Source organism: Lathamus discolor, chromosome 4, assembly GCF_037157495.1.
Source record: "Lathamus discolor isolate bLatDis1 chromosome 4, bLatDis1.hap1, whole genome shotgun sequence".
Taxonomy (NCBI): Eukaryota; Metazoa; Chordata; class Aves; order Psittaciformes; family Psittacidae; genus Lathamus; species Lathamus discolor.
The window spans coordinates 82,697,022-82,720,777 of record NC_088887.1 but is presented as its reverse complement, the minus strand read 5'-3'; positions in this window follow the sequence as shown (position 1 = coordinate 82,720,777).

Here is a 23,756-nt window from a genome sequence, read left to right as displayed (position 1 = left end):
TAAAACAGATTTTCATCAATACAAACACAGTTGTTTCAGAGATTAGTTTAATTTTGTCAGTTCTTATTTGTTCATAGAATCATAGAATAGTTAGGGTTGGAAAGGACCTCAAGATCATCTAGTTCCAACCCCCCCGCCATGGGCAGGGACACCTCACACTAAACCATCCCACCCATTATTTCAGAATCCAAATGTTACAAAAAGAGCACATCACTTCATTTCTTACACAGCAATGTTTCTTTATTTCAGAGAGAAGGAAAAAAAATAGAACTTTTTGGCTCTGAGCCTTTGTCAGAAAAGGGCAACCCAAGGGAATCATTAACTGTGGGGTAATCTCTTTGCCCATGGATGCAATATTCATGTAGTTTCTATAGTCTACCTATTAAATGAATTGGAATGAAGGATTTTATCAGACCAAGCTACTGTGAATAAAATAAATCTTATATAAAATTCACTAATTAAGTATATTACCACCAATAATGTTGCAGTGAGCACATTAGTGGAAGCTGACTTTCAGGATTGATATATTTCATTGAGGAAATGACCCTAGCAGGTTTCAGTCTGGAGAGCAAGACTTTTTTTCTCCTTCATGTGAAGCTGATTTCTTGGTAAAACTTTACCTAAAATATGTAGAAGTGCATTAAGGTAAACAACACTAGACTTTTAATTATCTATATCATTTAATGTAAAGTTGGTACATTACCAAACTTCTGTTACTACTCTGAGAACTATCACATTTTTCTTATGTTAATATTCTCTTTTATTAATACTGAAGGAGGCTAAGTGAAAACAGCAATTTCACAGACATTTATATTTATCTGAAATAATTTTAAAACAACATTTATGAATAAAGTCTTACAACCATTTTAGCAATAAGCTTGATAACCAGATCCAATATCTCTCATTGCTTCCCCTTACATCCTGGTTTTTAAAAAACAATAGTGCAGTTTCACAGAATTTTTGTTTATTTTTGTACAGCTTTGGTATTTATACATATCAGCACACAACTATTTCCCTCCATTTGGTCATGAATTTCCCTTTCTGAAACCCTCTTCTGCCTTGTCCATTGGTTAGTGTATCACACATAAGAATATATATCATATTTAAACTCAATAAACTTAATGTTGCCTGCTACATCAACATTTCTTCTTTTTTTTTTTACATTCTCTCACATTAAATCTTCCATTCTTGCAGTGCTTTGGGCCAAATGCCTCATGCCCATAAAAATGTGCCCATAGTGAACCAAGGGGATTATACCTTCCCCCCCCCCCCTTTTTTTTTTTTTTTTTGCATTTGTGTTTGGGATGGATTTTTGACATAGAGGGCACAAACGGGTAAATATCTCAGGTAACAGTGAGGGACCATATTTAGGGTGACTATTGGCACAGAGCTGTAGGTGCAGTAGTACCACTTGAGGTGTGGAAACAGTTTGGCTCAGGGTTTATAAGTAACTCTCTTCACTGTTGTGAATGTATGTCTTAATGGACCAGACTGAAAACAAAAATAATCAAAGTGACCTTCTCCCTTCACTCTAGTGTTCAGAGTAAGAGCAATGAAGCCATTTGTCTCTCCATTTCTGGCCACCACTCTCTGCCTCCTTACATCTCCTGGCTCCAGGAGCTGAAGGGGACCCTGGCTGGAAGACACATGTAGGTGGTAAGGCTTAGTGGCAAGTATGAGCTGCTTACAAGGGGTGAATTCACTGCTATGAATAGCAGCAATAACTCCAAAGGGGAAAACCATACAGCAAAGTGCAACCCATGCAGGTAAATCAGTCTGTACACAAGATCCAAGCCAAATTTGCAAGGAAACAAAGGGGAAGGGTAAGTCATAACAAGCAGCAGGATAAGTGCCCTACTCAAGAGACCCTGTGAAATAAAAGCATAGAGTAATTTCTGAAATGTGTTAAAGACATGGTTTCACTCTCTGGAGGTTACACTGAATGGTTTTACCTTCAAAATTGTTAGCACTAAAAATATACAGAAAAATAGGTATGGTCTTCAAATATACACAGAAACAGATGTGAGCACTGAGTGTCCTCAATATATGAAGGATAAATAAAATGTTATTAAACAATAAAACTTAGCATGGAGGACATTAGTTGTTCATCATACCGATTCCTTGAGGGAAGTAATCTGAAATAGAAATCCAAAATCCAAAGTGAATTATGTGGCTTGTGTGCACAGTTATGTCCAGGTTACCTGTTGCTTTTGTTTTTCTTTACCTCTATTTGAACTGCAAATGCTTTGGAGCAGGGATTTTCCTTCTGAGGTATTTGAAGAGGATGTTGTACAGTAGCAGGAAAAAACAAGTGTTATCCTAAAAATAGTGACTGGCTGTATGTAGACTGCCTACTCTGTGTGCCTGTTTGAGAGTATTCCAAGGCATCCCTGTAAAGCTGATGGATAATTCTAACTTTGCACTTTTGTAACCTTTTGTGTTGCTAGAATAAGCTTGGTTTTCCTGTTTAGTTTCCTTACCAAAATGTCTTTAGCTTGATTCAAGCTGCAACTGTCGGTTTGGTAACACCCATTATCTGGCAAAACAGACACATTCCTGCTTACTTCCACTGTCCTGTGTTTTTTCTGGTTAGGCCTCAGTGAAAAGGCAACTTAAACTTAGGAAACATCCATGTTTTCATGTATTTCTCTTTCTTTTTCACCTAAAGGTTATTGATTTATTCAGCCTTCATTTAGACCTAAAGTTTCCTAAACGTCATATCATTCTTCTGCTCAGCAGACTCTTGCATTTTGTCAACATCTTTCAGTGTTGAGCCCCAAACCAAGCACAGACTTCACCTGAGGCCTCACCTGCAATACAAAACAGTCAACTCAGTATCTTATATATGACACCCCTGTTAACACATCTGAGAATGACATTTGCCTTTTTTTCACCGGAGTTGATTGCAACTCCTGCTCATTTATGCAGTGTTGCTGTCTGATTAGGTATTTCCCATGCTGGTTTTATGCTCTTAAGCTCTTTCTTCTTGGATATTCTTACTCGACTCCATTGTGTTGATTTGGAGCCAAATATATTTTTAATATAGAAAGAACATTTTGAATTCTGATAACACACAATTAGATCCTGTCTCCCTATTCGCTTATAAAAGTCCTAAGTTTAGTGCCATGAACAAAATGTACAAATGTAGTTTCTCTGCCACCATCCCAGTCATTAATCCAAATCCTGCTCAGTACAGATGTCTGCAGGATATGTTTTGAAATGTTCTCCTCACAGTGAAGGTCATAATTATTTTGAGCAAAATTTTCCACCTCTCACATACAAGTGTAACAGCAATTTCATTTAACTATTCCTCCAATTTGCTCATGAAAGTCCTACATAAGAATGTTTGGACTGATCCAAAGTTAAATTATGTCACAAACTTAGAACCTACCATTACATCAGACACAGGGGTTATTTTCTCTTATTTATTTATTTATTTATTTATTAAAAATTATATTAGAATGGCTTGTTGTTGAAGACAGGCAAGTTTGTCTATATTTCCCTAATTTTTCCCCCCAGTTTAGTTCACCTAAACTCAATGAGTACACCTACATTACATTATCATTTCAGTTCAAATCAAAGGTATGCTTCTGAAGTAAATCTTCCGATGATCCTCATGCTTTTAGTTCACATTGAGTTTCCTGAGTTCTTTCTGGATTAAACTAAACTGGAAAACACCCATCCAAAGACCACCACATGCGTAGCATGTGACCAGAGAAAGTCAGCTTGAAGAAAGTTATTGTGTGGACTTAGGGTCTCCCACACCAACTCTGCCTCTACTGTGCTGCACTACTTGCTGATTAAGACATAGTCCAAGTGCCCTTCTTCCAATCTCACTTAGCTTCCATTAACTCCCAAAAGTGATAGCTCAGCAGCTGCTTCAACTAACACCCCATGAATTTGAGGTTGTATTTTATCAGGCTCTGCTGACATGTTAGGTTAACTCCTTTTAATTTAGTTTTTTTTTTAATTTGGAAGCAGGAAAAAAACCTAAACCAGTATAATGTACTTTCTCTGTGCCTTCTGTTATTTACTTTCCTTCTCTCTTCAGTACAGAACTGATACTTTTTCTTGCTTTCCCTCTATTCCCTCCCTAATGTATTTCTAGAGCCTTTTCTGTTTGCCTTTCATGTCCCTTGCTAGTTGTAAGTCATTTTGCATTTTAGCTTTCCTGACTTCATCCCTACATGCTTGTGCTATTATCCTCTACACACATCCTTATCCAGCCGTCCTTGTTTCCACTTTTAATATATCGCTTTTTTTTTTAATTCTTTAGTCCTTAAAGAGTTCCTGATTCAGCCACATTTTCTCTTGCTATGTTTGCAGGCTCTCCTTAACATCAGAATGCTTTGCTTTGTGCCTTTATTACAGTCTCTTTCAATAACTGCCAGGTCTCCTGAATTCCTTCATCCTTTATACCATCTTCCCAAGGGACCCTACTTACCAGTTCCCTTAGCTGTTGAAGAGTGCTTTTTTGAAGTCCATTATGCCTACTCTGCTGTTCTCACTCCCCCCCCCCCCCACAATTCTCAGTATGATGAACCTGTGATTCCTACAACACCTGAAGTTGTATTCCACCATCAGATTTTCAATATGCTTTCCCCTGTTAACTGGGCTCCTACCTAAAAGAGCTATTCTTTCTACAGCCTTATCTGCAACACCAAATCCTAGACATGGTGATGTGATGAAAAACATAATAAAGGGAAGTGTGATGATTGTCTACATACAGCCCTATGCTACATATATACAGATCAATTAATTTCATTCAACATTGGTAGCTTTTCAGCTGCATTACAGTGGTCAGTGCGCTTCAGTGAACGTGCACATCTGGAAGGAGTTCAAAGCACAAAGATGATCAGAGTGCAAGAAAACAGAGACTACAAGAAAAGGTTGACATAATCAGGTTGCTCAGTCTAGAAAAGTCCTGAGAGGCAGCGAAATAACATTTTCTGTATTTTCACAAAAATTAAAATGATCTGAAAGAGAACAAATAATCCATTCTGCTTGTCCATAGTGGAAAATGAAAAAAGGAGCAGGTTTAGGTTGTTACCATAAGGTTCAAGTTAGTCATTAGGTGCTTTCTAACAGTGAGGATAATAAACTGTAGAATAGATAGCTTAGGAGGAAATGGATTTGAAAATGAGCTATGCAGTTACCTGGCAGGACTCTATAACCACAGTAATTTGCCAAATTCTCCTGCCAACAACCAAATTACCCTCACAGCCACAGAGAATAGAAGCAGCATCAAGCCTCACGTGTATAAAAAGCTCACAGAACAAGGACTAGAAGGAATCACACTATGAACAGACCAAAAAATTGAGTGCCTGACATCCTTGGCACATTTTAAGCAGCAAGAAAATAATGAGTTCCAATTTTATCTGTCAAGCATACCCATTCTCCCATTTACCAATGTCCTGTGCAAATGATGAAGTCCTCCTCGTGTACAAACATTTATTCCCTTAAAAAAGAATTTTCAAATCACCAATGCATAACAAATACATAAACATTTCAAGTATGTAAGCATTGCAAGCTATTTCCGGAGACTTAAGGTGAGACTGTGTTCAGTCCTGCAGAAAGGAAGACCGTGAACCTGTCTGCTCACCACCTTCCTGGTGAGATGCAGACTTCAATGCAGTCTTTGTATTCTTCTTGGTGTGTGATTTTCTCTTTTGAGCTGCCTGCAGAGAAACGCCTGTGCTTTTACCAGGCACTATAGTTATCACATGAGGTACAGAGTGGTGAAGCTACTCCAATAGTACACAAATATGCTCTTGAGACACCCTAAAATATAAGGTGAACTGAAATTTCCCGATTACACTCTGACAGCTGAATTGCTAAAAGGTCGACACAAACAGTACTCTTGTAAACCAAGTACAGAGGAGGGGCAACTGTTTGACTTCATGGTGGATCCTCCAAAAGTTCTGTGGCCTTTGGTGGTGTAGTTGTTTCACAGAAAGTGAGGCAGGCTCATGAGTCTGAAGGATCTCAGCTCCAGGTGGGTTTTCTGAGACCAGGAGAGCTGCCTGCATTTGGAGCTGCATACATGCTGCACCCCATGTAAGTGGAACGCATTAGCTGCATTCCCCAGGAGCTCCAGGAGGCAGAGTGCATGCCTGAGGCACAACCCTTCCTGGAGCTCCTGCCGAGGTGATGTGCTTCTGCATTATCCCCATTGTGGCACCATGCCTTCAAGGCACAATTGAGTCCTTAGTGTTTTGTCCAAGCTATTGCTTCAGAGCTTGAATTTATTATATGAACAGAGATAGCATAGCTCTTAACCAAAGTTAATCATCAAATATTTATGTACATTAAATACTACAGTTATTCATAGTCAGAGATAAAAATACTGCTTTTTCTACAAGGCCACCATTTATTGTATTGGTTTTAGTCTTTGTTAAATTCCCCATATATTCAGTTCTTATCACAAAAAAACTCTCCTATGCTTCTTATATTAGAAAAATTACCCGTAGCTGTATCTCCAGACTTGGCCTGCTGACTTTCTGCTCAGTCCATTTCATCCCTTTCCTTTTTTCCCCACGGTGGAAAATATTTCACTCACAGTTACTATTTTTCAGTTGCTCATACAGTATGGAAAATTTTGTCTGTTTATTTAAAAATATGGGGAGAGGACAGGGTGACTTATAAGTCACGAGCTATGATTTCCAGGAGGGCTTGTTGGACCTTGCTAAAATGGATTTGCCTCTGCCCAGCACAAAGAGAGAACAGTAACATGGAACCATGTCTTTTGCACATGTAGGCTTCGTGAACAATTATTGAGGTTTTTAGCGTGGGGTTCACTTAATTAACCTGCTTAGGTCATGGCTTCTCAAGCAATCAGTCTCATCTAACAGCTCCCTTCCAAAAAGTGGGGAGATGTTCCAAGTCATTCCTACCTGTTTCTGTCCTTCTTCTTCCCTGGTAACAGCTACATGCTGCTTCTCTCCCCTTTTCACTAAAGCTGGCAGTTGTCAGATTGATTCGGTTTGGAGACCTACCAGAAGCTAACTACTTATTGATGTCATTGCTGTGTTATGACAGGATAGTTTTCAGAGGACTGATTAGATTAGTCAGCTCAATGAAGACACAGTGAGCATCTGCAGTGGCATAAGGTGAGCAGCACTATGGCACAGGTAGCGTTGGAAAGGACAGGACTTACCAGCAGCAGAGACCTTAGCTCACAACATACTCCAACACCCCACTGAAGCAAAGTCTAAGCAATAAAAACTCAAATAATCAAGTGAAAGTTGCTTACAATGACAAAGAACCCAAAAAGAGAGCTGAACCTGACAGGAAATCTCCTTGGAGGTAGTATTCTGTACCTTGTTAATAAGTAATAGCCTAGTTATTGATTGCTTATGTTTACAGTATAGAGGCCAATACATAAGAAAAGGCTTGATAACCCCATGACATGAAGCAGTATGATCATAGGAACACAATGCTGATCTAAACTAATTAGCCTTGCAAAGAAGGAAGATTTCTTGTTTAAAATGCCATAGTGCTCTAAGATGGGTATATTGTTTCGAGGACTAAAGCTTGTATTTGTTCTGCATGGTACTGCAATGCTTAGCAATTAGTGGCAATTAGTGGCAGTCAGATAAATCTTGATTGCCTAATGCAGGTATGCTTCAAGAGATGTCAAGGCTTGTTTGGGTCTTTCTGATATTAGACAGTACCAATATTATTTTTATAACATTGTTTAAATAAAAATATCAGTCAGTCAGTATTCTAACAAAATTCATCAGAAGGTGCCTAGCATTCAAACTGAGTATGTAAGTATAGAAAAGCCAATTTTGAGTTTATATTGTCTTTCATCACAGATGGGGCTGAGTATAACCCTAAAGCTACATACCTACCAGAGGAGACACTGAGGTCAACAAACACCCTAAAATATCTTTAGGCTGAGGAGATATCTACAGTCATCACAAACCCACTATTTGGGGTGATAAAATACCTGAAGTAAGATCTTAAGTCTTACAAGAAATCAGCTACAAAATTGTGAGATATTTTGTACACATGTTAACATAAATTTCACCTTACACGTTTAAAATATCTGTGGAGTAAAATTATCATCCTCCATTTTCAAACATTGCTATATGCTCTTCAAAATTCAGTGCAGTTTGTGCTTTTATGTACAGTCCAGGCTTAAGGCAAAAATCTGAATCAAAGCAGATTCCTCAGTATGATTAAACACAAGCGATGAAAAAGGAAAAAATATTTAAAAAAAATATTAAAGTTCAGTTGCCTTTTCTTGAGCAAACTACGATGGGTAAACCATATCCTATAGATCTCTTCTGCCTTTTCACCATTAGAGTATCATAAAAGGGGTAAAATGGAACAGAGCTAAAGCCTCCTTTTTCCTTAAAGCCTGTTTTACAACAAATGGATAGCTTTTAGAGTACCAGTAGGATAGAACAAGGCCAAAGAATAAATAGCAGTGCATCGCAACAAGTGCAGGAAGTAGAAAGCTGAAGAACCAACATGATGAATATACATTTTTTACAGAATATAGGGAAGGAAGGGTGAAACTGGATTACTGTGGTCACAGGTAAAGCATCTGAATCTAAGAACCAACATCACACTGGAAGTATTATGCTACTATTAACAAATCCAGCTATTCCAAGACAGCTGGTTAATTCCCCTACTCCCCTACTCCCCTATTCCAGGAGCATCAGATCTGTTTGTTCCTCCTTAAATGGGATGGTTCATGATAGTGGATGGTTAACATTTTTTGTCTGCAAGTGTTCTTTTCAAATGCCTATTTTGGGGATTCTCCCTGCATCTGAATTATTTCATAGCTCAGTGCAGAGACTTCTAAATGCCACTGACATTAACAAGTTGTACAAAGATGATAATCTCAGCTGGGCGCCACAGATCGAGAACGTGCCGGCTTGTATGAGTTGTACAGACTGTCAGGGATAAGAAATGGAAAGTGCGTAAAGCCACGTGTCATTTCCATGAGAACTCTCATGTTTGAGGAAAAATCTATCAGAAAGAGGTGTCAAGACAGATCCTACAAAATGCAAATCATCCTACAAATGACTGGTTTGAAAACAAAAGTGAAGCAAAATAGAACTGGAAAGCTTTTGGGGGGCAAGATAATCTTTTCAGACAAAGCACCATTAATAAAATTCATACTAAAAAATTGTAGAGTTGACTGGGGAACTAAATTGGTCTGAGCAGCTGACAGAGAAAAGGTTATTTCCTTTGAAGCTGCCTAAGAGATCATGTTTCCAGGCACTGGAAAAAAATTCTATAGCTACTAGAAAAGGAAACTGGAAGTAGTATCCATGTAAAGGACAAGTCTGAGCAGTGACCTGAAGCATATTCAGATTAAATGCACAATTGTGATTGTACCCATTGAGGACTGACTTTACTCAAATCTGGCTATAAAGATTTTCAGTAATTTTTATCAAATATCCCAAGGACTGAAGCTAGTCACAAACTCTTGTTAACCATTCCAAGAAGGGTCTACAGCAGGAATAACTTTATATTCCCATTTTATCACTAGCATTCAAAAAGGATGGGCACACCCATGAAATTCAGCAAGACTTTTTCATAGAATCATAGAATCATAGAATGGTTTGGGTTGGAAATGACCTTAAGACCATGGAAATGACCATGGGCAGGGATGCCTCATACTAAACCGGGTTGCCCAAGACCCCATCCAACCTGGCCTTGAACACTGCCAGGGATGGAGCATTTACCACTTCTCTGGGCAACCTGTTCCAGTGCCTCACCACCCTCACAGTAAAGAACTTCTTCCTTATATCTATGGGTTTAACTTTAAACCCATTCTCCTTGTCCTATCACTACAGTCCCTAATGAAGAGTCCCTCTCCAGCATCCTTGTAGGCCCCATTCAGATACTGGAAGGCTGCTATGAGGTCTCCACGCAGCCTTCTCTTCTCCAGGCTGAACAGCCCCAACTTTCTCAGCCTGTCTTCATACGGGAGGTGCTCCAGGCCCCTCATCATCCTCATGGCCCTCCTCTGGACTTGTTCCAACAGCTTATGTCCTTCTTACGTTGAGGATGACACTACATCTGCGCACAGTACTCCAAGTGGGGTCTCACAAAAGCAGAGTACAGGGGCAGGATCATTTCCTTCGACCTGCTAGTCGTGCTCCTTTTTATGTAGGCCAGGATATGGCTGGTCTTCTGGGATGCTTTTTCCTATTTTGTCCTTTTTCTTTCCAAGGACCAATTTATTCAGAAAAGTATGGCAGAGTCAGTGTTAAAAAAAGTGAAACTGAAAGCAGTATTGAGGGTCAGTGCAGAACACTTTGAGACTGCTTGACTTTGCAGGGTGGTATAGATACAGAAATGTTTCTTGCAATCTGTGGTCCATACCTCAGTTTCGCAATTGAAAAAATTAAACTGTGACCAAGCAGCACATATATTATGAACAGAAGACAGGCAAGTCTCCTCAAAACTGGACATGTCATTTATACAAAGAATAGCGATACTTAAATTTAAGCACAAAGGATGCAAGGGAATCATAAAAGAATGGTGGAGGTGGTAAAAAAAAGATTTAAAAGGGGGGTTAGATGACATTTAATTGTCTAATACAACAGTTATTTCTTTAGGATCTCTGTTTAAAACCCAACTGATCCTGAAAGCCCTTCCCACCAATCATGCTTCTACTTGTTGACACCCAAGGTGTCCCAAACCCACTAATTTCCTTCCTTGTCCCAGTCCATATGTACCTCACTGCTGTGCACCATCCATTTCATACTTCACATATTTAAAAGGCTAGGGTATCTACGAAATACAGGCAGAAGTATGAGTAGTGATGTCTGGTTAGTAAAGTGGTTACCTATGTTGTGCAAGACTGAAGTTCAGTCCCTCTTTTATATAAAGGAATTTGGATCCACAACTTCAAGGAGAGTACAACAATCCTCTAACTACTGGCTAGTATGATCTCTCTTTTCTGAAGCTATGTTACCTTGTATGCAAAGGTTTCAGCTATAAAATCACTGTCACCTGCTACTTCAGCTTGGGAGGGGAAGTCTACAGGCCCTTGGGAAGGTAAAGTCTTTGCACTGAAACTTGGTAAAATACTCTTCAAATTTTTCTTATTGACTGTGATGCAGGGAAAACTCCAGGAACAAACTTGCCAACAAAGTTTTCAAGCTGACAGCAGGTATTCTTTATTGTGGAGCCAGGAGACACAGGGGATAGCTCCTCCTAACGTGTGTCCCCGTATAGCTACACAAGCCATCCTTATATAGTCCCTGGGCATACATACGTATTCATGAGGCTACGTATGGATTACATTATTTCCCAGAAAGTTCCCCACATGCGCACAGAGTTGTGGTGGTGGTCTCTGAGGGTTGTTTACTTCTTCCAACAGTCTTCATCACTTCTTGCAGCCTTTGAAGCAGTACATGCAGTAGATGCTTATACCAGCTTAATTGGTTCGTTAATACCACAGACATAACAATCCTCCTGTCCTTCTACTTTCAGTTAGATTAGCTGCAGCCCATCCTGGACACCTGCTATTCCCAGATACTCCTTATCCTTGCATTCTGCTCTTCTAGCCTGTTTTTCTTACATTCATTTTGTACTAAGGTCATAGGGCCTAAAACTACGTCAACTATAACGGTTTATCTTGTACAAGAACTCTCAGTATGTTCTCTAGCTGTACTCTACTTTTTTTTTCTGTGTATCAGGCACCTCAGTAATTTTCCATTGTTACTGTTACAAAGCCATCAAACTTAACATTACTTAAAATTGGTTCTAAAGGTTTATATATTCCATTTTGTAATTTTGTGCCCCCACTTGTCTCAACTGCCAGTAAAGGATATCACACTGAGAACAACACAGTCAGCCACCACATTCCCTAAAGACTCATTCCAGTAACTGTGTGGAAATACAGTTCTTTTGTTGTCTTTCATTAAAGCCAGTCCTTTTATTTTTATTTTTTTTATGACAGTGTTTTCTTCCTTGGCAAGTTCAGCATGTAACCAAACATGAGAATGAATGAGAGCAACTTTAGGAGGAAAAGAGAAATAAGATGTGTCAGGGTTAATCATATGGATTGTTTGTCAGACAGGTATGACTTTGGACATAATGTTCTTTGGGAGACTCCTCCTATGCCCTCCTCTAGGGACCATCCAAAGAGACTTCCTTAGGCTGTCAGCTGGCCCAGTCCCTACCGCTACATAATAAGAGAGGTTGGCGATTGCTTGCCTCAAAAATGCTCTGAATTTGCACTTGTGGATATGGAGAAATGTCATATCAAACTCAGTAGGTCTCTGCAGCTTGTATAAGAAGCTAGTCAGCATTTACCAAACAACCTCCATGCCATAAACCAAAGCTCTGCACGTGCTGTTTGCTAAAATTGCAGGATGTTTTTCCATCAAGTTGACTTTCCGTTACATTATGCCCTGTGATTTATAATGTTAGCACTGCTGGACTGTGAGTATTGCCATGGAAGGATATCTGAAACATGCAATTCATAATTGAAGTTGTGAATGGATGCTATTGTATCTAGGAAGCACTCTTTCCTTGTTCAATTGCTGTGTATTCAGTGTCAGTTAAGAGATGATCTAAACATCTCCGAGGCAACGGCCCTGAGTTATGTCATTGGAAAATTTCTTCTGCTGTCCACAAGAAGATTCTGAATAGATTAAAACCAAAATGGAGTTTTGAATATTGTTATACTTATTTCAGATGATAATACTATGCTTTCTATAAATAAAACATTTTGGCTCTATCAAAGTAATTATTTGTAATGAGATTATTTGAAGTTACTGAATAAAAAATATTTCAGGTTTTCTATGACAGGAAATAATTTGAGATTCCAGCATTTCACACATTCTGAAGACAAGCACATTTTGAAATGCAAAGCTCCTGTGAAATGGAGGCTTCATTTTCTAACCACTTCTACTAACTGACTCTTTTTTTGGTACTAAAAAAAAAGCAATTGTTTTTTCCAATGAACTGCTCTATGACTCTAAACACTCATTAACTCAGATTTTCTCACAAACATTTGTTCCTGTTTTCTTACCCTTTTCTTTCCATACCTTTCCTCCACTACTCTGACTTATGTAGTTATTTGACTAACTATATGTTAAAGCAGATATTTTAACTGGAGAAAAAAGGCATTTTGGCAGGTCAAACCAGCACCACTGAGTGCTCCTGAATATTTTACAGCAGAGAACCCAAAATGAAGGCAACAGAAAAGGATAGCGCTGCTTGCAGTCACAGCTATTGCTAGTTATTTTGGAACACTGAGGACAGCTGCTGGCAGGTCTCAACACGGAAGTCCCTGAATAGTCACAAATTTGTCTGAATTGTCAACAATGATGCAAATACCTGTAAAGGAAATATTGTGTCCTGATGTAGTGATCTGCAAAGACAACTACTTATCAGCTAGCTGAGAAGCCTCTTCGGTCTTGATTATGATCTAACATGCAGTCTTCCAGGAAATTTATTCTGGATGGCAGTAGGTTGTTTAGTGTCCTCAGGAAGTAACCCATCATAGAGATAAAGATATACAGTTCTACCCTCCTGTAGCTGGCTCTGCAGTTTTCGCATTCTCACAGCATATGGTGGATGGCATCTTGAAACCTACCCTGGTAAGGGAGTTAAATGAAAAACATTTCCTTTTTCATCACCTATTTTTATATCCCTTCCCACAGTCTTATATCAGATGAACTGATGAACTTCAGTATAATGAAAATATAATAGGAGTGTGTGATCAGACAGATGAAATTTTTCACTTCATTTGATGAGACATTGTGTCTTGCTGCTCTTTGTTTTATATATATATATATATATTTTATACTCAGAGCAGTAAAACAGAGTTTTTCCAAATTAAATGAGAAAGTATTTTCTCATATTTTCCTCTAAGTAATGGTTTTAAACATTTTCTCAGACTGTCACAAATAATTATTTAGTTGGATTACAGGTAACAAAAACAGTTATCCTATGATATTTGTGATAAAAAATTAATGTTGCACAAACTGAAAAAAGAAATTCCTTTCCAAATGTTAAAAAATAAACTGTTTCTCACTTGTGAGAAATAATTAGGATTCTCATTAATTGTAGATTTTTTTGTCTCACAATAGCTCTGCATTAGAAAGGAGGAAAATCAATTTTGTGATGTAATTGCATTTAGAGGGAGAAAGAGAATGAAAGAGTCAGATTACTAATATACAGGAAATATATATATGTGTATTCCTTCTTACCATAAATACTGACATTTTATTTATTTGAATTAATCAATGCATAGGAAGCCTACCAAGAATCATTAAAGCACTACACAGTAAAGACAAACCAGCAGAAGGATTTTTTTAAAAATCAGATATCAAATGAAATACTTAGCTAAACAGCACAGAAATAACCATCCTACTCAGAAAGAAATCAATTTCCAGTTAGTCAGAGGAGAATGAAAAAAGAAGAGGGTGACAAACAAAATCAAGAGGACAATACAGTGAGCAAGCGAAGACGGGTTTCTTCAAATAAACTTCACTCCCCAAGCCATGGGGTAGATGTAATCAGAGATACACCATCACTTCAATATTTCTGAAGGTACTACACATGTGAAACCAAGGGAAAAAGCCTGAATTGTTTGTGTTCATTTCTCTTCTAATTAGAGTGTTTTCTTGAAAGCTTTGTTTTCTATTTGCTCAGTATAAACAAATACTGTGCCTAAAATCCAAAGGGCCACATAAAATAAGTTTCTCTTAAGACTGTTTCTTCCAAAAACTATTTATTTACTGTGTTATGGGTCATGTAGTACTGTATAACTAGTATACCAATCATCCCCATAGCAGCAGGTCAGTGCCTCTGACCATCCACGACACTTGACAGCTAACTCACCTCCCTGCTTCATTTTGAACCACTCCAATCATCTTCTTCAAAAAAGTAATTTGCTCTAGAGGGTCTCAGCAGTGGATGTGTAAGGTTAACAAACCTGGATATATGAGCTTCATAGCAGAAGGTCCATCTGATGAGAGTGCTGAAGTCCTTCTGTACATTTTAGATGTGCAGTTAAATGATTTTCTAGAATGGACACTGTCCTGAATCTGTATCTGGATGAACTAAATATGGGTGAGGCTTCTCTTGACCAGCCTGAGATGTTTAATATGGTGACATTTACTTATAAATTAGATGTCTAGATATTTAGTCAGTGAAGAGCACCAGAAATTCTTAGAACTCAATTCATCTGACATATTTAGACATCTACTTTCAGAAGAGGAATTTTTGTTGTTGTTTGTTGCATGTTAAAGATGTCTAGGCAATTAGCTCTGATACAAGTATGCAAAGCTAATCCCATCCTAAATGACTAAAGATATAAATATTTCCATTTCCTTCAACCATCATAATTCCCAAAATATGATGAATGAGCTGCCTTAGACCTGACCTATATAACATGAATACATTTTGTCCATTGCGTGTCTACAATCTTGGTGTAAACTGGTGGGTATTTTCTTTTGGGTATAAACCCATTAGAGAAAAGAAAAACAAAGCAGCGTTTGCTACTCAGAACTTGCAATTAAAACATAGCTTTACGCACTGGTTTGTTAAAACATGTCACATTGAGCCACCTGTTAGGTGTCAGGACAACAGTCTCTCTGACACTGAATCCAGCCGATGTGGACTTAATAACAGCTGTGCCAGGAGGATGGTGGTAATGAGAGCTAAGGAAAGCTGGTTTTGACAGTGAGATGATCTGCAGCCAAGCTAAACTTGCATGTGGCTTCTGTTGTGGTTGATAATGAAGAAGCTGAGAAAGGGCTCTGGAGGCTCCTAGCAAAAAAAAAAAAGGTAGCAGAGAGATGTGCTGAATCTTGAAGTCCAGCGCAAATGCATTTGGGTAAGGAAAAGTATAAATTAAAAAAAGAGAGAGAGAAAAAAAACCTGAAGATCCGCATCAGCAGGTTTAGATTTTCTTGAGACTGTGGAAAACAGCAGTAGTTCCTAATTTTTCCTTCTAGCTCCACTTCTCCTTACAGTATTTAAATGGTCAATGCAGTTGATCATGTAAATGTGCACACAAATAACAAGTATATATTGAAACAACATCTCTTTTAATTCTATCCTGAATTTGCTTTTTTTCCTTTCACTTGCAAGTAGAATAAAGACACGTTACAATGACTGGACAGTACTGTGACAGTACATGGCCTAATACTTCCCAAATACAACTACCTGGCCACTTTCATACCATTCATAATTTCAATTTTTTATCACGATGAACTACAGGGCTTGGTTTTCACTCTCCAAACCAAGAGCTTCATTAATGTAGGCTGTGATTCTTCTCACATCTTAGAAATTAAGTAATTTGCTGTTAATTTCATTGCTAGTTTTCATTAATTCTAAGCGCTACTTGCAGGCTGAATTCTGAAAAGAATCTGAGTTGCAGGGGTTGGGTGAAGTCTTTTCAGCAAATTTTTGTCTTTTCTCCAAACAAGTGGCTTTAAAGGCACCCAGAAGCACTGGCTGGCTGGCAGAAGCATGTCAAAACTTTTGTGTCCTGGAAACTTCTTTTTATTTAAGATGCCTTATCAAACTACAGTTTTCTTTATCTTCTCCCTTATATAAACCTGTTGGGTTTTTTGGCATAAAACCTGCCCGCAATTTTTCAGTCTTTCAGGAGTGTCTCCAGAGTACCAGGAGCTCTGACTAAGCTATGGTGACTAATGACTGAAAATGCTATTAAGCGAATTACCAGAAGAAGAATAAATTCTGTACGGTCCCCAAGATAAACTGTTGATAGATTTCACTTAACTATTGTTTAGATTTAACAGAAAATGGTAAATAGTGTCTTCATTTTTTTTAAGATGCTTGCATATTACAACAGGCTACTTGTACATTTCAAATATGTATGTAAATATATTGTATTTAAATGTTCCAGCATGATCTTGATTGAATTCTAACTTGAGTATGTATATTTCACCTACCAAAACCTCTCCTGCAATGTCAGCCCCATGTTCTGATTTACCTATTAACATTTTTGCTCACTGCTTCAAAATTTCTACATGCTGGTTCCTGCTGCCTTCTGCTGCAGGGCTGAGGACCATGGAAGCTGTTACTGAGACTTCGTCTTTTCTGTAATTTAGCAGTCTTTCTTCTATTTTGTATTACTGTAATATTTTGATGCCAGCTTCTCCTTTGACTACATCAGTATGGAACAGTTTGCAGCAAAGTCAGTCATGGAAATGAAAGATTCAGAAAGTATTTTTTCTTAAGGTTCTGCTCCGAAGTGTATTATGTGTAAATCACACTTTTTTCCTTTTTTTTTTTTTTTTTTTTTTTTTTACCTTTTTTGGTTTTTTGACTGGGACAACTTTTTAGACTGCAGCTTTGTGTCTGCCAGTGCTTCAAAGTACTAGTGAGAAAGAGAGGAAGAGAAGTTCCCAGAATAACCACTAACTTTTTCAGACTGTCCTCTATCCATTTGGGCTCTGCAAAGTAAGATGTGACTCCCATATTATTACTATTATTCCCATCATTCGACTGTGACTCTCAACTATTACACACTAGTCTAGTGGTTAAAGCACTTAATCAGGTTATATAATAGTTTTGGTCTTAAAGTATCCAGCCAGGGGTGAAGCAGACAGGTTCTTGATGCACCTCATCCTGTGGTGTCACCCTGAGAAGATCCTTTACTCTGTAGGTGTATACTCAGTGTGCATATTCACATTTTTCTTTCTGAATTTGATCTGAAGGGCACAGTTAGGGCATGCATACCTATACATTCTTTCCCTCAGACTGAGAAGGCTTGTTGCCCCTTTCCTACTGGTTGCTATTGATGTCATAGAAATCAGCATATAGTCTCTCATGGATGTCTAAATAAGTGTCTAATTATCTTTCTTTGGCTACTCTTCATGCCAGAGCAGGACGCCTTACCTAGCCTGCTAACACTCAAAAGTCTTTATTGACTGTCTGTCCTAGTGACACCGCAGAGGATCAGTAGCTCCTCTTTTGGTACTTCTGCCTCTTATGGAACCACACCTTTCAGATCTGGAAAGAAGATTTCAGGTAGTCTGACTACCAAAAACTGAAACAGAAATGCAGGAATAAAAATGGTATCTCTTGTGTTTTAAAGCTCTTGGTGTATTTTCCTTCCATAAAATTGCCTTGGCCATGCACATTCAGGAGAAATCTGGCATTCATAAATTACTTTAGAGTCACTTCTTTAAAACGAACAGCAGCATGTCATGTGGTGTGGACCAGGCTTTGCATTGCCAGGTTGGAAACGTGTCTTTGATTGCTTGATTGGAGGAGGAAGGCTTAGGGAGGAAAGAAGAATGAGGACAACAGTAAAATAGTTATGAGCAAAATTCTTTTATGAGCTTCCCCATGTGTTCCAAGAATCTTTAGAATTTTAACTAAAATGTGACCTAGCAACACCCCTGAGTAGTTCCCACTTTAGGGGTTAATTGGAACATGAATCTCAGATGCGAGGGCAGGAGAAGAAAGCCAGCCAAAAAATTGCCAGCTAGCCCCTCAATGCAAGCCGTCTGCTTCAGTGCTCCTGACCCACGCCAAGGAATCAGCTTGCTTGCTGTTTTCTAATTTTTTTGCTTCTCTCTCTTTTCTTAACGTGGCTAAATTTTGAATTATTTCAAATGTTTTCTATGCTTTTATTTTTCAGAAAGGCAGGTACTTCTGAAAGGTGCTGGCACGTTGAAGTTAAAAAGGTCATTAGAAGCAGAGAAGTACAGAGATTTTAGGGAGAATTTCTGTATCTCTTGCCCCATCCTATTCACATCTCATCCTTAATTTTGCTCTCTTTCAGCCTGGAAGAGCACACAGTAGCTCACCGTAGCCTAATAGTTTTCCTTTCTAGTTCACTCTCTTTCTCCTTTGTGCTTTTACTGGATTCGAGGATCAAGGCCTAGATATTTCTTTTAGGTTGTTGAACTTCAGTGAATGAGAACAAAAATGAACAAAGCCAACATATTTTTCATAAGTGATAGCCAACAGAAAACTTCCTCTGGCTGAAAAGTTCAAAGACTGTGTTTTCAGAGACAGAGAATCCTAGCTTTCTTATCATGGCTTCCCAGGGAAACATTTTGCACTACTGGGACATAAGAAGTAGCTATGGATGAGTTTACAGCTAAATCCCTCATTTAAGTATGATTTTTATGATGGTTTTATGCAAGTGAGTCCAGAATGGCTGTGGTTGGATAGACGGAAAACAGTATGGGAAGGCAGAAAAGAGAGAAGGGAAAGAGAGAAAGAATCAAAGAGAAAAGGCAACAGTAAAGAACTAACAGTGGGAAGGAAGGAGAAAAAGAGAGAGAAAGAAAGGAAGCGAGGAAGAGAAGATGGGAGGAGAGGAGGAGGGGAGGAGGGAAGGAGGGGAGGAAGGGAGAGAGGGAGGGAGGGAAGAAGGAAGGGAAGAAGGGAAGAAGGGAGGGAGGGAGGGGGAGGGAGAGGGAGGGAGGGAGGGAGGGAAGGAGGAAGGGAAGAAGGGAGGAAGGAAGGAAGGAAGGAAGGAAGGAAGGAAGGAAGGAAGGAAGGAAGGAAGGAAGGAAGGAAAAACAAAGAGAAAGAATGAAACAAAAAAAAAAAAGAAATGAAAAAACAAAGCATGAAAAAGGAGGTGTTTTGTGTCTTTATCTTCATGCAAAAATAAATCTAGTCCCTTCTTTTTCTGAACCACTATTTTCAACTTCTTTCTGAGGCAAGAAAAAGGTTATTCATCTATCCAAGTAAAAGTTCTTTCCAGTTCTAGCCCATATTGTTCAATGTCTATATTCCATATAGACATTGAATAGATATTTCTGGAGGGTCTTTTAAGATTCCTTTTCAATGCATTCTGTAAGCAAGTCAGCATTTACTTTTCTTTTCTTCCTCTCACTGACTAATGCCGGAAGTTTTCAACATCCAGCAGGTCTTTTTTTCAGCAGATACAGGTAATTCAGGTACTGCATCAGCAAGTTCGTTGGCTTAACTGATTGCATGTGCTCAGATTCACTCCATGTAGCAAACTTCTGAAAACTCCTAGGTCATCCCCTGCTGAATCAGAGCCACACATCTCCATGAGGCATACCAGTTCAAATTATTTACATTAATGTCCATAATTTTGTATTTGCAGCATAGAAACATACATGTTAAATATATATATATTTATATATATAATTTAGATATATGCATATATGTATATATATATGTATGTGTAAAAAATAAATAAATAAATCCCCCAGCTTTGTACCAACAATGCTCTTGGAGAGATTTATTTAACAGAATATATGCTCTAATATTTTTCCTTTTGAATCTGCATGGGAAAGAGGGGTATAAAAGACATCTCCTCAGGTATTGTTCTGCCTTTTCTTAAATCCAAGGTAAAAATCTACCCTGGGCTCAAGAGGAGTTGCAGAAGCAACACAAAATGTCTTTGAGAATTTTTCCTGAAAGGGCAGATCTGAAAGGCATTTTAGTTAAACGTCACAACATCTACCCAAAAAGTGTACTTTTAAAGTAGAATCTGCAGTCCTGAGTTAGTTCTGTTTCCTTACAAATTGTACCGGAAAGGTAGAATCCACAAAGACATGCTGAGCAAGGAAGCACTTCAGGAAATATTGAAATTAAGCATATGATTTAAATGTTCTCCTTATCCTGCAACTTATTCTTGGATTAAAGGAGATCTCTTCTTCTGGGTGAGATTCATGTTTCTAAAGCCCCGAATTACACCCCCTTCTTAATGAAAGGGTCTTCCTTTTGTAGCTTTTGAATAATAAAGGTTCTGTGAAATGCGCATCTGGTTTTCTTTACCACATGGAACTACAATCTCCCACCTCCCAGAGGAGTGCTCATTCTCCCCAGCCAGAGCTTTCCTGGATAATTAAGTAATCACAGCAACAGACAGAAAGTGAGAAGTACTTGGTAGTCAACACCCCTCCCCCCCCAGTAAAGAAGAAGCTGGGTTCCAGTCCGTGAACCAGTGTATGTATTTAATACTAAGTAATCATTACAGCAGTGACTGGAATCCAGATCTCCTTTTTTCCCAGGTGACTGCCTTAAGTACCAGACTCTTTCTGTCTTCTGAGAAGCTTGTTCTTTCACTAGCTTAATGAATATTTAATCACTCTCTGTGAAGTGGAACATCACATCTTGCAAGGAGAGGCTGTGAGCAGCCAACCCCAGAAAAATCTACTAGGCTGATGCTTAGAACATTTTGGTAAGAGATGCAGTTTCAAATCCCTAACAAAATAGAATGAATTGAATCAGAATTTTCTGTTTTAAATGAAAACAAGTTCAGACTTAAAGCATATGCTGTATTCTACTTTTATACAACAAATCCTGAAGGACTTGGCATCCCCCATTCATCTACAGAACCACAGAACTCTGCAAGGTATATCAGGAGTTAAACCTATTCTTATCATATTGCATATACAATAAATGTGTTGGGAAAATAGCTTAAAATCCAAAGATTACAAAGGCATGTATTACGCATCTAGCGGATCAGGATTTAAGCAATTATCAGATTGTCCAGAAGCAGATTTTAGACTCCTGAATAATTTTAATAATGAAACACTGTCTGCTTGGGCACAGACTCTAGGAAGTATATCATCTCCTAATTTCCTTTTAGTTGTTAGGAAAATTAAGGACATTAATTAAGCAGTCACAGCCTGCCTAAATTGGGTGCTTAGGCTTCCTAATTGATTAGTGGAGAGAGATAGGCACCAAAAAGCAGCTGAGAGAGTTTACCTGCTGGGAGCAGACTCACTTAAAGATAGCTGTTATGTAACATTAGCCACAGACTATAGCTTTATCACTGCCTCCCTCTGAAGCTTAGGCATTGACATTAGGAGCTTAATCTAGTTGCTCATACACAAGCACCTACAGCTATATGAGATAGTGCAGGGTGGCCTTCCAACTGCTCTTTAGCTGACACTTCAGGGCAATGAAGGTCTCGGATCCTGTCTCATGTCTGCCAGCTCCACAGACAGACAAACCTAAAGTGTTTGAAATAGCGTGAAGGGCTTATGCATGGACAACAAAATGAAACCTTGAGTAAAATATTCAACACCAGACTGAAGAAATGTAAATTTAGGAGTCTGTATGTATGTGTATACCTGTAAGGTAATTGTCTAAGTGAATATCGATGGTGGATATGATCTCTACATGAGAGATGGGTGTCTCTTTGGATCTGTGTCATATTCAAGAGCCCTCATCTTAGATAAACTAAAGTGTTTGAGGATAGCACTTGAAGACAAGTCACCAGATGAGGTTCATCCTTCAAGCTGCATCAGGTACTGAACCCAAATCTTGAACAATTATTCTCATGATAAGGCCTTCTTAGAGAAAACACCAGGATCAACTCCAATTGTGTTTTAAGCCGATTGTAAGCCTCCCTTACACTTGTAAGCCAATGAGCCTCCCTGTTTAGATGGTATAGCATCAATACACTGTTGTCTTTGGAGCTGGAGATCTATCAGTTTATGATCTTAAATCTTAATTTGGTTGGGTTTTGGTATTGGGTCTCATAGGTAAAATTCAGCCCACCTAACTTTAGTTCTACAGCTTTAATGCCCCTGACTAGGCCAGTCACTGTAGATTTATTTTGTCATTGACAAAGGCAACTTCAAATGTGCAAGTCATCAGTGTCTAAAATAAATCAGTAAGGGACTCCTTTTCCTAAATACAGTGTCTAGTACCATTCCAGATATCACAAGATATCATGCCTAGTACCAGGTGCAATTTGGTAAGTCAAGTATGTAGGTTCTGTTTTGTATCTGCCAGTCCAACACACAGTATAGATATCTTGGTTGAACTACCACCTCTCCAGTGTTGCTTGGAACCTCTGTAAGAAAAGTGACCAAGCTCTTTGAGTCTCCTAATCCAATGACAGAATCACCTGTCACTATTTTTTCCTAATCCAATGACAGAATCACCTGTCACTATTTTTTCTGAGACTTCCACATCACTGCTTGTGAGAGGTGTTTGAAGACCTGGAATAGAGAAATTTTTAGCAGTACCACTTAGAGTGACTGAGGAAGGATCATTCTTATAAAAAAAATAAAGCCATCTGAATTTCATCAGAAACGATTTTACAGCTAAACATTTAAAATCTAGTTCTTTAGTAATTTTAAAATATAACTATCCTAGAAAGCACTTTAAGAAGGGAAGCAAAATCATCTGTATACTTATTAAGTATTAATGTTAAAATGTAAAATAAAAACACATAGTTTCACCTTAAGCTAACAACGTTGTATTTTTTTTTTATCTTTGTGTTAAATATACAATATTATTACAGATAAACAACTACTATAAATATTTTACCACAAACTGGTTATAAAATAATATCTTTCTGGGTATATTATTTCTTTATACTTTTTAAAATAGGTAGAAATAAAAAATTATTTTATACATTAAAGTGATACATAAAAGAACTTTAACAATAAATAGCTCAACATTAAGGTTTATATGTGGTACCTTTCCCATTTAATATGAATGTATATTATATGGGCAAAATAAGATAAAAGATACCCCTTATTACTCCTTTCCTTCTTTTTAAGAACGTTGTTTATAAATACTGTGATAAGTCGGAACATGTTCTTGTTCTGAAACTTCAATTCCTTTTTAAAGTGCTTGCTTCTGAAGATATTTTTATTGGTTTTGTTGTTAAAACTCTTAATGTCCTTTCCATCCACATATATTAAATATGTTTTACAAATAGTACAATTCAACCAATAGTCATTACAATTCTTGTTTACAACAGCAGTCTGTTGGGGATTAATAAATTTTCACCTATAACTTCCACCCTCTCCAATCTGCCTGTTGCTAAAGTCTGAAGA